Source organism: Callithrix jacchus, chromosome 8 (genome assembly GCF_049354715.1).
Source record: "Callithrix jacchus isolate 240 chromosome 8, calJac240_pri, whole genome shotgun sequence".
In the NCBI taxonomy this organism is placed as follows: Eukaryota; Metazoa; Chordata; class Mammalia; order Primates; family Cebidae; genus Callithrix; species Callithrix jacchus.
The window spans coordinates 130294542-130303363 of record NC_133509.1 but is presented as its reverse complement, the minus strand read 5'-3'; the positions used below and the strand labels follow the sequence as shown (position 1 = coordinate 130303363).

The window sequence follows — 8822 nt, the reverse complement described above, 5'->3', positions numbered from 1 at the left end:
AGAAGGCATGCATTGTCCCCGGGTCGTACTATAGTCAACTTGGGCACAGTGGCATTTGCCTTTCATGCAAAGTGTGTGGACCAACGGTTCCTTTAGAGAAATTCATTAAAGCCAGTATTGTCTAAGAGGAGGGAAAATGTATTTGGGAAAGTCAGGCGGGATTTTGTGTGGGAAGCAAGCGTGTGTCCCTCCTGCTTCGCTGCCCCTGCTCCCCCACTGGGAGTACAAAGAATGGGGCTCATATGCTGACCGTCCGCTTCTGCCAGTTGGGTGGGTGCCCTTGGAGCTGTAGCAGCAGCAGGAAAGGTCAGGGACTCTGCTATGGGACTGCTGGGGACAACCCAGGGTGCTGCTGAGGAAAAGGTGTGAAAATGGCTGGCTGCCGTCCCGTGGGCTCTCAGGGAGAGGATCAGCGGGGATCATGAAGGTGGTTGCTCAGCTTCCAAGCACTGCACTCAACAGTGGGGCATTGTTCTCTGGTTCTGATGGGGAGCTCAGCCCCGGACACAGGCCAGCTCCAGGAGGAAGGCAGCCTCCTTCTGCTGAGTGTGGCAGGGCCAAAGCAGAGTCCCAGAGGGCGGCTTCTCCCTGCTGCCTGGCTGTGGGCGGCCGCTGGTGCTGAGGTCTGGGGACTCAAGAGGACATCTACGAGTCTGCAGGTAGCCCCTTCATGTAGGGACCCACAGACGGCAGCAGGACAAAAGGCAGTTTTTAGGCTGGGTGCCTGGCTTCTCACAGGCACATCGCAAACCTGGCGTCTTGAGGTTCTGGCAGGAACAAGCATGTACTAATTATAACCTGCACAGCCTGTTAACCATCGACCTTGGATTCCAAGGAGGTGAAGGTTCTGGGGAAAAGGTGTTAAGGGTTCTCTGTAAAACAGGAAGTAGGCCAGGCATGTTGGTTCACACCTACAATGGTGGTTCACGCCTGAGGTCAAGAGTTCAAGACCAGCTTGACCAACGTGGTGAAACCCCCTCTGTACTAAAAATAAAAAAATTAGTCGGGCATGGTGGTGGGTGCCTGTAATTCCAGTTATTCGGGAGGCTGATGCAGGAGCCTTGCTTGAACCTGGGAGGTAAAGGTTGCCGTGAGCCAAGATCGCACCATTGCACTCCAGCCTGGGCAACAAGAGTGAAACTCCATCTCAAAAAAAACGACAGAAGTTAGTGATACAGGAAGCAGACTCTTCTAGGTGTCTCGGTGGACATCATCCTGCAGCCCCAGCTGAATGAGGACAGTTTAAAACCTTCTGGGTTCTGCTGAGGGACTGGGGGAGAAACAGGGGGCAGGATTGCTTGCTGTGTGATCTTGGGCAGGTTCCTTAACCACTTTGAATCTAACCTTAACTTTATCTACAAAAAGATTCTATTTAATGGTGGATGGGAGGACTCAATGAGCTGATGTGTACAAACACCTAACAAGGTATCTGACACCTGGTGGGTATTTAGGAATGTTAGTTCCCAGTCTTCTACACTATGAAAAATCCTGGAAGGCTTTCTGGAGGCGGTGATGCCAAAGCTGATGGGTGAATGTAGTCAGGCAGAGAAGGGTGGAGGGACCAGTAGGAGCAGAGACCAAAGGGAGAAATGATGTGTACAGGGAACCACAGGCGGCTCCTGCTGCAAGCAAAGGAGGCCGGAAGTCGGGGGCGCTGAGGCTGTAGAGATGGATGGAGAAGGACTTTGAATACCCTGTTAAGCATCTTGGACTTTCTTGGGTAGAGGCTGTGAGGCATGGGAGGCATTCATTCAGAAAAGCCTTTGACTCTGAGCCTTTAGATGCTCCTTTCTGCCAACATAGGACTCTGGTCCCCCCTGCCTCCTGCAAAACTGGCAGATTTCCTGGAAAATAAATGGAAGCATCCTCGTGCCTGAGCCTCTGGAGCCAGGCATGGATTTGGCTCTGCCAGCCAAGGGCCTAAGCACTGCAGAGCCACGGATCTCCCTAGGGGTTCAGGGCCACGGATCTCCCTAGGGGTTCAATGTGTACAGCTCTGAGATTCACTCCCGCCAAGAACTCCCATTGGAAGCGAGCCCTGCCGTTTCTCAGGCTGGGGTGCCATTTGTGAAATTAAAAGCGAGGTTTGAATGGTTGTATGTTGTTTTTGTAAACCGAAGCTGGAAACTGTCGAGGGTATTGTTTTTTGTTTTTTTTTTTTTAACTGGAAAGTAAAGCATGCCAGGTTTCACAGTCAGCCTTGTCCTTCTGCCATAGACTCAGGACCAGCTGGATCCAGCCTGCTGGGGACAGAGAGGTGGCTTCTTTGCATTGAGGGCCTACGGTGCACTAGGCTCAGTCAGTGCCAGGCCCTTTGCATGCTTGTGGGTGCCATTGTCATCTTCATTTTACAAATGAGGAAACTGAGGAACAGAGAGGTGAATATACTTGACTGAGTCACACAGCTAGTAGATGAGAAGTCAGATGCAGTCCATAGCTCAGAGTCTATACCTTTTCTGTCTCATGTGATGTGAATGCTGAAAGTCTGACAGAACTATGAACTCTTTTGATTTGTAGGCTGAGCACAGCGGCTCACACCTGTAATCCCAGAACTTTGGGAGGCTGAGACAGGTGGATCACTTGAGTTCAGGAGTTCCAAACCAGCCTGGCTAACATGGTGAAACTCTGTCTCTACTAAAACTGCACAAATTAGCTGGGTGTGGTGGCGTAAACCTGTAATCCCAGCTACTTGGGAGGCTGAGGCAGGAGAATCACTTGAACCCAGTAGACAGAGGTTGTAGTGAACCAAGATTATACCACTGTGCTCCAGCCTGGGTGACTGAGTAAGACTCTGTCTCAAAAAAAAAAAAAAAAAAGAAATCTTTTAATTTGTAATTAAAATATAACTTTAAAAGCCTCTAATTTAAAAAAATATTAATACCACTTTAAGGAAATTGAAATCTTAGAAATGTACCCATGATTTCACTGCTCTATGATGCTACTTTTTTCCTTTTTTTTTTTTTTATTTAAGAGATGGGATCTTGCCCTGTCACCCAGGCTGGAGGGATTCTGGGCTCAAGAGACCTTTCTGCCTAAGCCTCTAGAGTGGTCAGGATTACAGGCATGCGGCCCTGCATCCGGCTTCATTCTTCATCTTTTTTTACAGTTTTTGCATGATTTGCACAGGAGGGGTTGGCCAGCTGTGGCCTGCTGGTCAAGTGCCACCTGTTTTTGTAAATAAAGTTTTGTTGGAACACTGCCATGCTCATTTATTTACATGCTCTGTGTGGCTGTTTTCCGGCTGCCATGACAGATTTGAGGAGTTGTGACAGAGACCATATGGCTTTCAAAGCCTAAAGGCCTTTCTCTCTGACCATCTCCAGAAAACGTTTGCCAACCCTCGTTCTAGAGTGCAGCACTTTGCAGTCTGCTCTTTTTCTCTGCAGACCACGGTATTAATTTCTCATTGTAAATGGCCACAGTATGCCACAGAGTGGGTGGATGTCACAAACCTTCTCTGCTGGACTTTTATATGGCATCTTTTTACATTTCCTCCCATCTGGAGAAGTGTCACATTTGCAAATCTATTATTTATTTAGCAGGCACTTATATAGCACCTACTGTGTGCTGGCGCTGTTCTAAGCACTTTACCAATATGGACTCTCTCACTCTTCAGATCCGCAGTGAGACGTTTACGCTATTACCATCCCATTTTACAGATGAGAAGGCAGAGTCGGAGGAGTTAAATATACTGGGCTAAAGCCGAGGAGCTTATTTGGCAGCAAAGTCAGGTTTGAATCCTTAGCAGCTGTTAGGAAGTGTCCCAGGGAAAGCAGGCCTCTGTGAATCCCTGTGTGGGGGGACAGGGGCTGGGGCAGTGACTCACCAGGAGGGAGCCCCGCTGGTCCCCATTGGCCCAGCCCTGGAGCCTCCCATCATACAGAAATGACTTGGCCCTGATCTTCCAGCTCGGGCCAAGTGACCACAAATTGTATTTCTTTGTTTAAAATGGCCCTGAAAAGAGGGCCAGCGGCTGTTGCTAAAGAGAAAGTGCAGAGGCCTAAGAAAATAATGGCTCCGGATGGGAAAAAATCCCCTTTGGGTGTAGGAGTGTGAGAGTAGAAGGCTGAGCCCGGCAGGAGCTCGGCTTTGTGGCCAGAAGGGTCCACAGCTTGCTCTCTTGTTAGATAAATGGTGATAAACCTTGCAAATCTTTGAGTTGCCTGGAGAAAAACAAAAATGCAATATAACTGTCCAAGAAACAGGAAGTGGTTAAAGAATGTTTGTGACCTTTACACCATGGACTATTCTGAGCCGTTTACTACGAGAGTCTAACAATGGGAACCATGCATTGCTTGTGGCAAGCATGTCCTTAGTCTTCTGTGAGATAGGGGGCCTTAGGGGAGCAGGCGGGAATTACAGACATTTCCACCAGAAGAACAAGCTTCCTAAGATTTCGTGGAGCCCTCTTGGCCCGTCCATGGGCTCCACATGTTGTCAGAGTAGGCAGGTTAAAATCCCTGGCCCACAGAATCATTTTGGAATGGGAATTTAGCCAGGGCTTCCCACAGGACATTCATGAATGGGTGGATTCCAGAAGGTCCCATGTGAATAAAGGCCGAGTTATAGAGACTGGGTGGAGGGGGCAGGGGAGGGAGCCCACAGTGTGGAGAATCCCCCGAATGCTACGCTCACTTTCCAGAAGAGGAAAGAGGCACTGCGCGTTGCCGGGGCAGGATGCTCTTACCTGTTTGGTTCATTTCTGTGATCGTCAGCATCAGCACCCACAACGGTGTCTGGTAGAGGCTTTGAAGGATTTGTCATTAAATGAATTAAGAGTCTCCCAAGCTTTGGAAAGGAGAGCAATTGGGTCTGGTAAGGTTCTTGGCTAGAAGACAAGGTGACCACAGCCCCACTCTCTGCCCATCCACTTAGGGTCCTTTTAGGGCATGGCCTTCACCTTCTCCCAGCCCCTCTGAGTGGAATGAGAGGTGAGGGAGACCTGGGTTCTGGGGCTTCTGTCCCGTCGGCCCGCTCTGCCTGATTCATTTCAAGCCATATCCTTGAGAGGCCCACCTGGGAAACCTCTGCAGGCCCACCTGCTGTAACCCCAAGCCTCACTGCCCCTCGGGCTTGTCCCAGGCTCAGGCACACTCACCGGGGATGGTCCAGCCTGAGCTGCTGGGGCTCACCCTCCACCCCATCTGTCTCTCGGTCAGCTGGGTGTGTGATGGGAAATCCTGTTCTGAGTCAAAAAGGAACCTTCCTCCTTTGCCTTCCTGATTCACTTCCTCATTTTGCCTACCATTGCAGCCTGGCACAGGCACTGGAGCCACACGGGCCTGGGCTTGCTTCTGACTTGGTGCCTCAGTTGCTGTCTGACCTGGGCAGGAGAGCCAGCCTCAGTTTCCCCATCTGTAAGGCCACACAATGACCCCTGCTTTGAAGGTTGATGGGGGCCTTCATGGTATCTGCCCAGTGCCTGGCATGCAGCAGGCCTCACATGTGGGAACTTTTGCCGTTGTGAGTAGCATTTGGTAACATTTTACCCCACCAACAGGAGTCTCCTTTGGCATCCAAAGGTCAAGACCCATGATGACCTTGACACCTACCAGGACAATCGTAGGGTAGAAGATTAGCCCAGAGCGGGAGATAAGGTAGCAGCAGGCAGGAGACTGCTTACCTGTCAAACAGCATTGCCCAAGGTGGTCCTGGGTGGGACCGTAAGGACAGTCTTTGGGCACAGACACTATTGGGAGGAATGGAGGCTGCTCACGCATTTCATCAGATGTTGCCAAGCTGAATCAGCTCTTGAGAAAAAGCCTTTCTGTCTGAACCCATGAAGATCAGGTTTACAATAAAAAGGAGGCTTTAGGGTTAAATGGTGCTTTGCAAGGCATTTCCTGGCATGTGACCTAAGGTGCAAGGACCCTGCTTGGTCCAATGTGGTTTCTACACCATTGAGCAGATGCTGCCCTGACTGCTTGTGGGTCCTGCCACTGAGTAGGCTGTGCCACTCTCTTGCTCACAAACCCTCACTGGCTCCCTATTGCCCACAGAGTAAAACGCACACAACCCTTTGGAATCCGGTGCTGTTCAAACTCCCAGCCTGCTCTCCGGTATGGCCTCCTCCCGTCTCTCGGTTAACAATTGCCAAGCCCATCCTGCAGCCCGACTTGGCCTTGCACGTCCCCACCTCCTAGATCTTGGTCTCACCAGTCCATCTGCCTGTTCTGCCCTTTCCCACTTCTCAACTTACCCAGACCCTGCTCATCCTTCACGTCCCAGCCAGGGTGTCCCCTCTGCTATGAGCCTCTCCTGGAATCTTCATCAGAGTCATTGACCCTTTCTCTAGACTCTGTGCCTCTGCATTGAACACCCATGGCACTCTCAGACTTAGAGTCTGTGATTCGGAGACTCTGGTGGCACAGCACCAGGCACATCTGGATGTGGAAGTCAAGTGGTCTTTTTTCTTTTTTTAGAGTCGGGAGATGCCACTGAGTTGCCCAGGCTGGCTTCAAACTCCTTCCACCTCAGCCTCCTGAGTAGCGGGGATTGTAGGCAGGCGCACCGCACCTGGCTAAATGGTCTTAGATTTGAACTCTCATCTCCTAGCTACTATCTCTTGAATCTTGGGCAGGCCATGAAACCGCTGAGCTTCAGGGTTCTCATCTATAAAACGAGAATGAATATTAAGACCTACCTTTCAAGTGTAAAATGTTTTTTTTAAAAAATCTCAACAAATGCTGTTGAATTGAACTGAGTAGCTTTCACAGGGGGTGTTTGTTCCTCACTGGAATTCCAAACACCAAATGATGCGCTGCTGGGTTGAGAACGCTGTCACTCAAGACTATTCGTATGAGGGCATCACTTAGCTTTATTTTCCTCTGAGGCTGCAGGCCTCCCATAGCAATGCAGCTGCTGGCAGCCACCCCTCCTTCCCCCGGGCTGGCACTTTGCCTGTCCCATCGGGCTGCATTCAGCACCTCTTTTCAGAGGCAGAGTTTGCTTCTGTTTGTTCTGTTGTTTGATTCAAAAAGTTCATGTCATTTATATAAGGCCTATAAGACCAATCTGGATGCTGAAATGGTGCCAAGCTCTCCGAAACATCTGGCTAAGCAGCTGGGATACACCTAGGTTCAAATCCCGGCTCTGCCTCCAGGGCAAAACCAGTTCTGAGATACTATCCTCAAGTTATCTCAGCTCTCTGAGCCTCAGTTTCCTTATTTCTAAATGGGGATGACGATACCAACCATTAGAGTTGTCTTAAAGAGCAAGTGCATTAATAAATGCTTGGAGAGGGAGGGGCATATTAACTAGCACCTAATAGGTGCTCAGTAGATGGAACGTACTGTCCTCCATTTTGAAAGAAAGATCTCAAGCAGTTTCTTAGCTTCCTTTATATTGGCACCTATTGGTAAGGTACAGGTTTTAGCTTCCTGGAGAAAAACTTCCTTTGAGGCTGAGCTGTGGAACAACAAAAGAGGCTGCCTGAGGAGGTAGTGAGCCACCCTTCATTGAAGGTGTTCAAGAGTCTTGGGAACCTTTGGTGGGTGTATTTTCAAGGAAATTCAAGCAGAGATGGTTGGTTAGATTAGGTCAGTTTTAATGGCCCTCCTAGTTTAGGGATTCTGAAACTTTTTAAAAACAGCTTTATTGAGATATAATTCATGTAATACACAATTCATCCATTTAAAGTATACAATTCAGTGCTTTTTTTAAAAAAAAAAAATAGAGATAGGGTCTTGCTATGTTGGCCAGGGTGGTCTCAAACTTCTGGCCTCAACGGGTCCTCTCACCTCAGCCTCCTAAATTGTAGGCATTACAGGCATGAGCCACCTTGCCTACCTTCAGTGCCTTTCAGTATATTCACAGAGCTGTATAGCCATCACCACAATCATTTTTAGAGTAGTTTTACCACCTCCAAGAGAACCCCTGCACTCCTTAGCAGTCAACTCCCTACCCTCCCACCTTCCTAGCCCTAGGCAACCACTAAGCTACTTCTGCCTCTGTAAATCTGCCTGTTCTACACATTTCACATCAATGAAATAATACAATACATGGTCCTTTGTGACTCGCTTCTTTCATTTAGTGCAATGTTTCTGAGGTTTCTCTATATTGTGGCATATGTCAGCACTGCATTCTTGTTTATAGGTGAATAATATTCCATTGTATGGATAGACCACATTTTACTTATTCATTTATTAGTTGATGGGCATTTGGGTTGCTCCTACTTTTTTTGGCTGTCGGAAACATTTGAGCACAAGTTTTTGTGTGGACATATGTTTTCATTTCTCTTGAGTATATATGTAAGAGTAGAATTGTTGGATCAGATGGTAGCTTTATGTTCAATATTTGAAGAACTGCCAGGTTTTCCGAAGTGGCTGCACCATGTTCTACTCCTACCAGCGGCACGCGAGGGTTCCAACTTCCCTACATCTTCACCAACACTTGTTATTATCTTCTTTTGATTATAGCCATTCTAATGGGTGTAAGTTAGCATCTTATTTTAATTTGAATTTGCATTTCCCTGATGGCTAGTGATGTTGAAATCTTTTCTGTGCTTCCTGGGCTTCTCAGTGTGCTTATTGGCTATCATAGATGTAGGTAGAATTGGCGATTCAGTCCTCTGTCCTTTTTATAATTGAGTCATCATTTTATTGTTGAGTTTTAAGAGTTCATCGAATATTCTAGATGTAAGTCCCTTATCAGATATGTGATTTGCAAAAATTTTGTTCCATTCTGTGGGCCATCTGTGCACTTTTTTGACAGTGTCACTTTTTTTTAACCTTTTTTGCCTCGGAAGTACAAAAGTTTTAATTTTGATGGTGTCTAATTTATCTATTTTTTAAAAAATTTTGTTGCTGTCACATCTAAGAAAC

General features: G+C 48.0%; 1 protein-coding gene across 11 annotated transcripts in view; it reads left to right on the top strand.

Moving 5' to 3' along the window:
- Window positions 1–8822, top strand: part of SYNE3 (spectrin repeat containing nuclear envelope family member 3) — a 118310-nt gene that overhangs the window by 33860 nt on the left and 75628 nt on the right. Inside the window, exon 1 of one of the 11 annotated variants that reach the window (XM_035261404.3) lies at window positions 524–659. The exons of the other annotated variants lie outside the window; for them this stretch is intronic. The gene's annotated coding sequence lies outside the window, so the exon portion shown is untranslated. Of the gene's footprint in view, window positions 1–523; window positions 660–8822 lie in introns of those variants that run through there. 11 annotated transcript variants of the gene reach the window in all.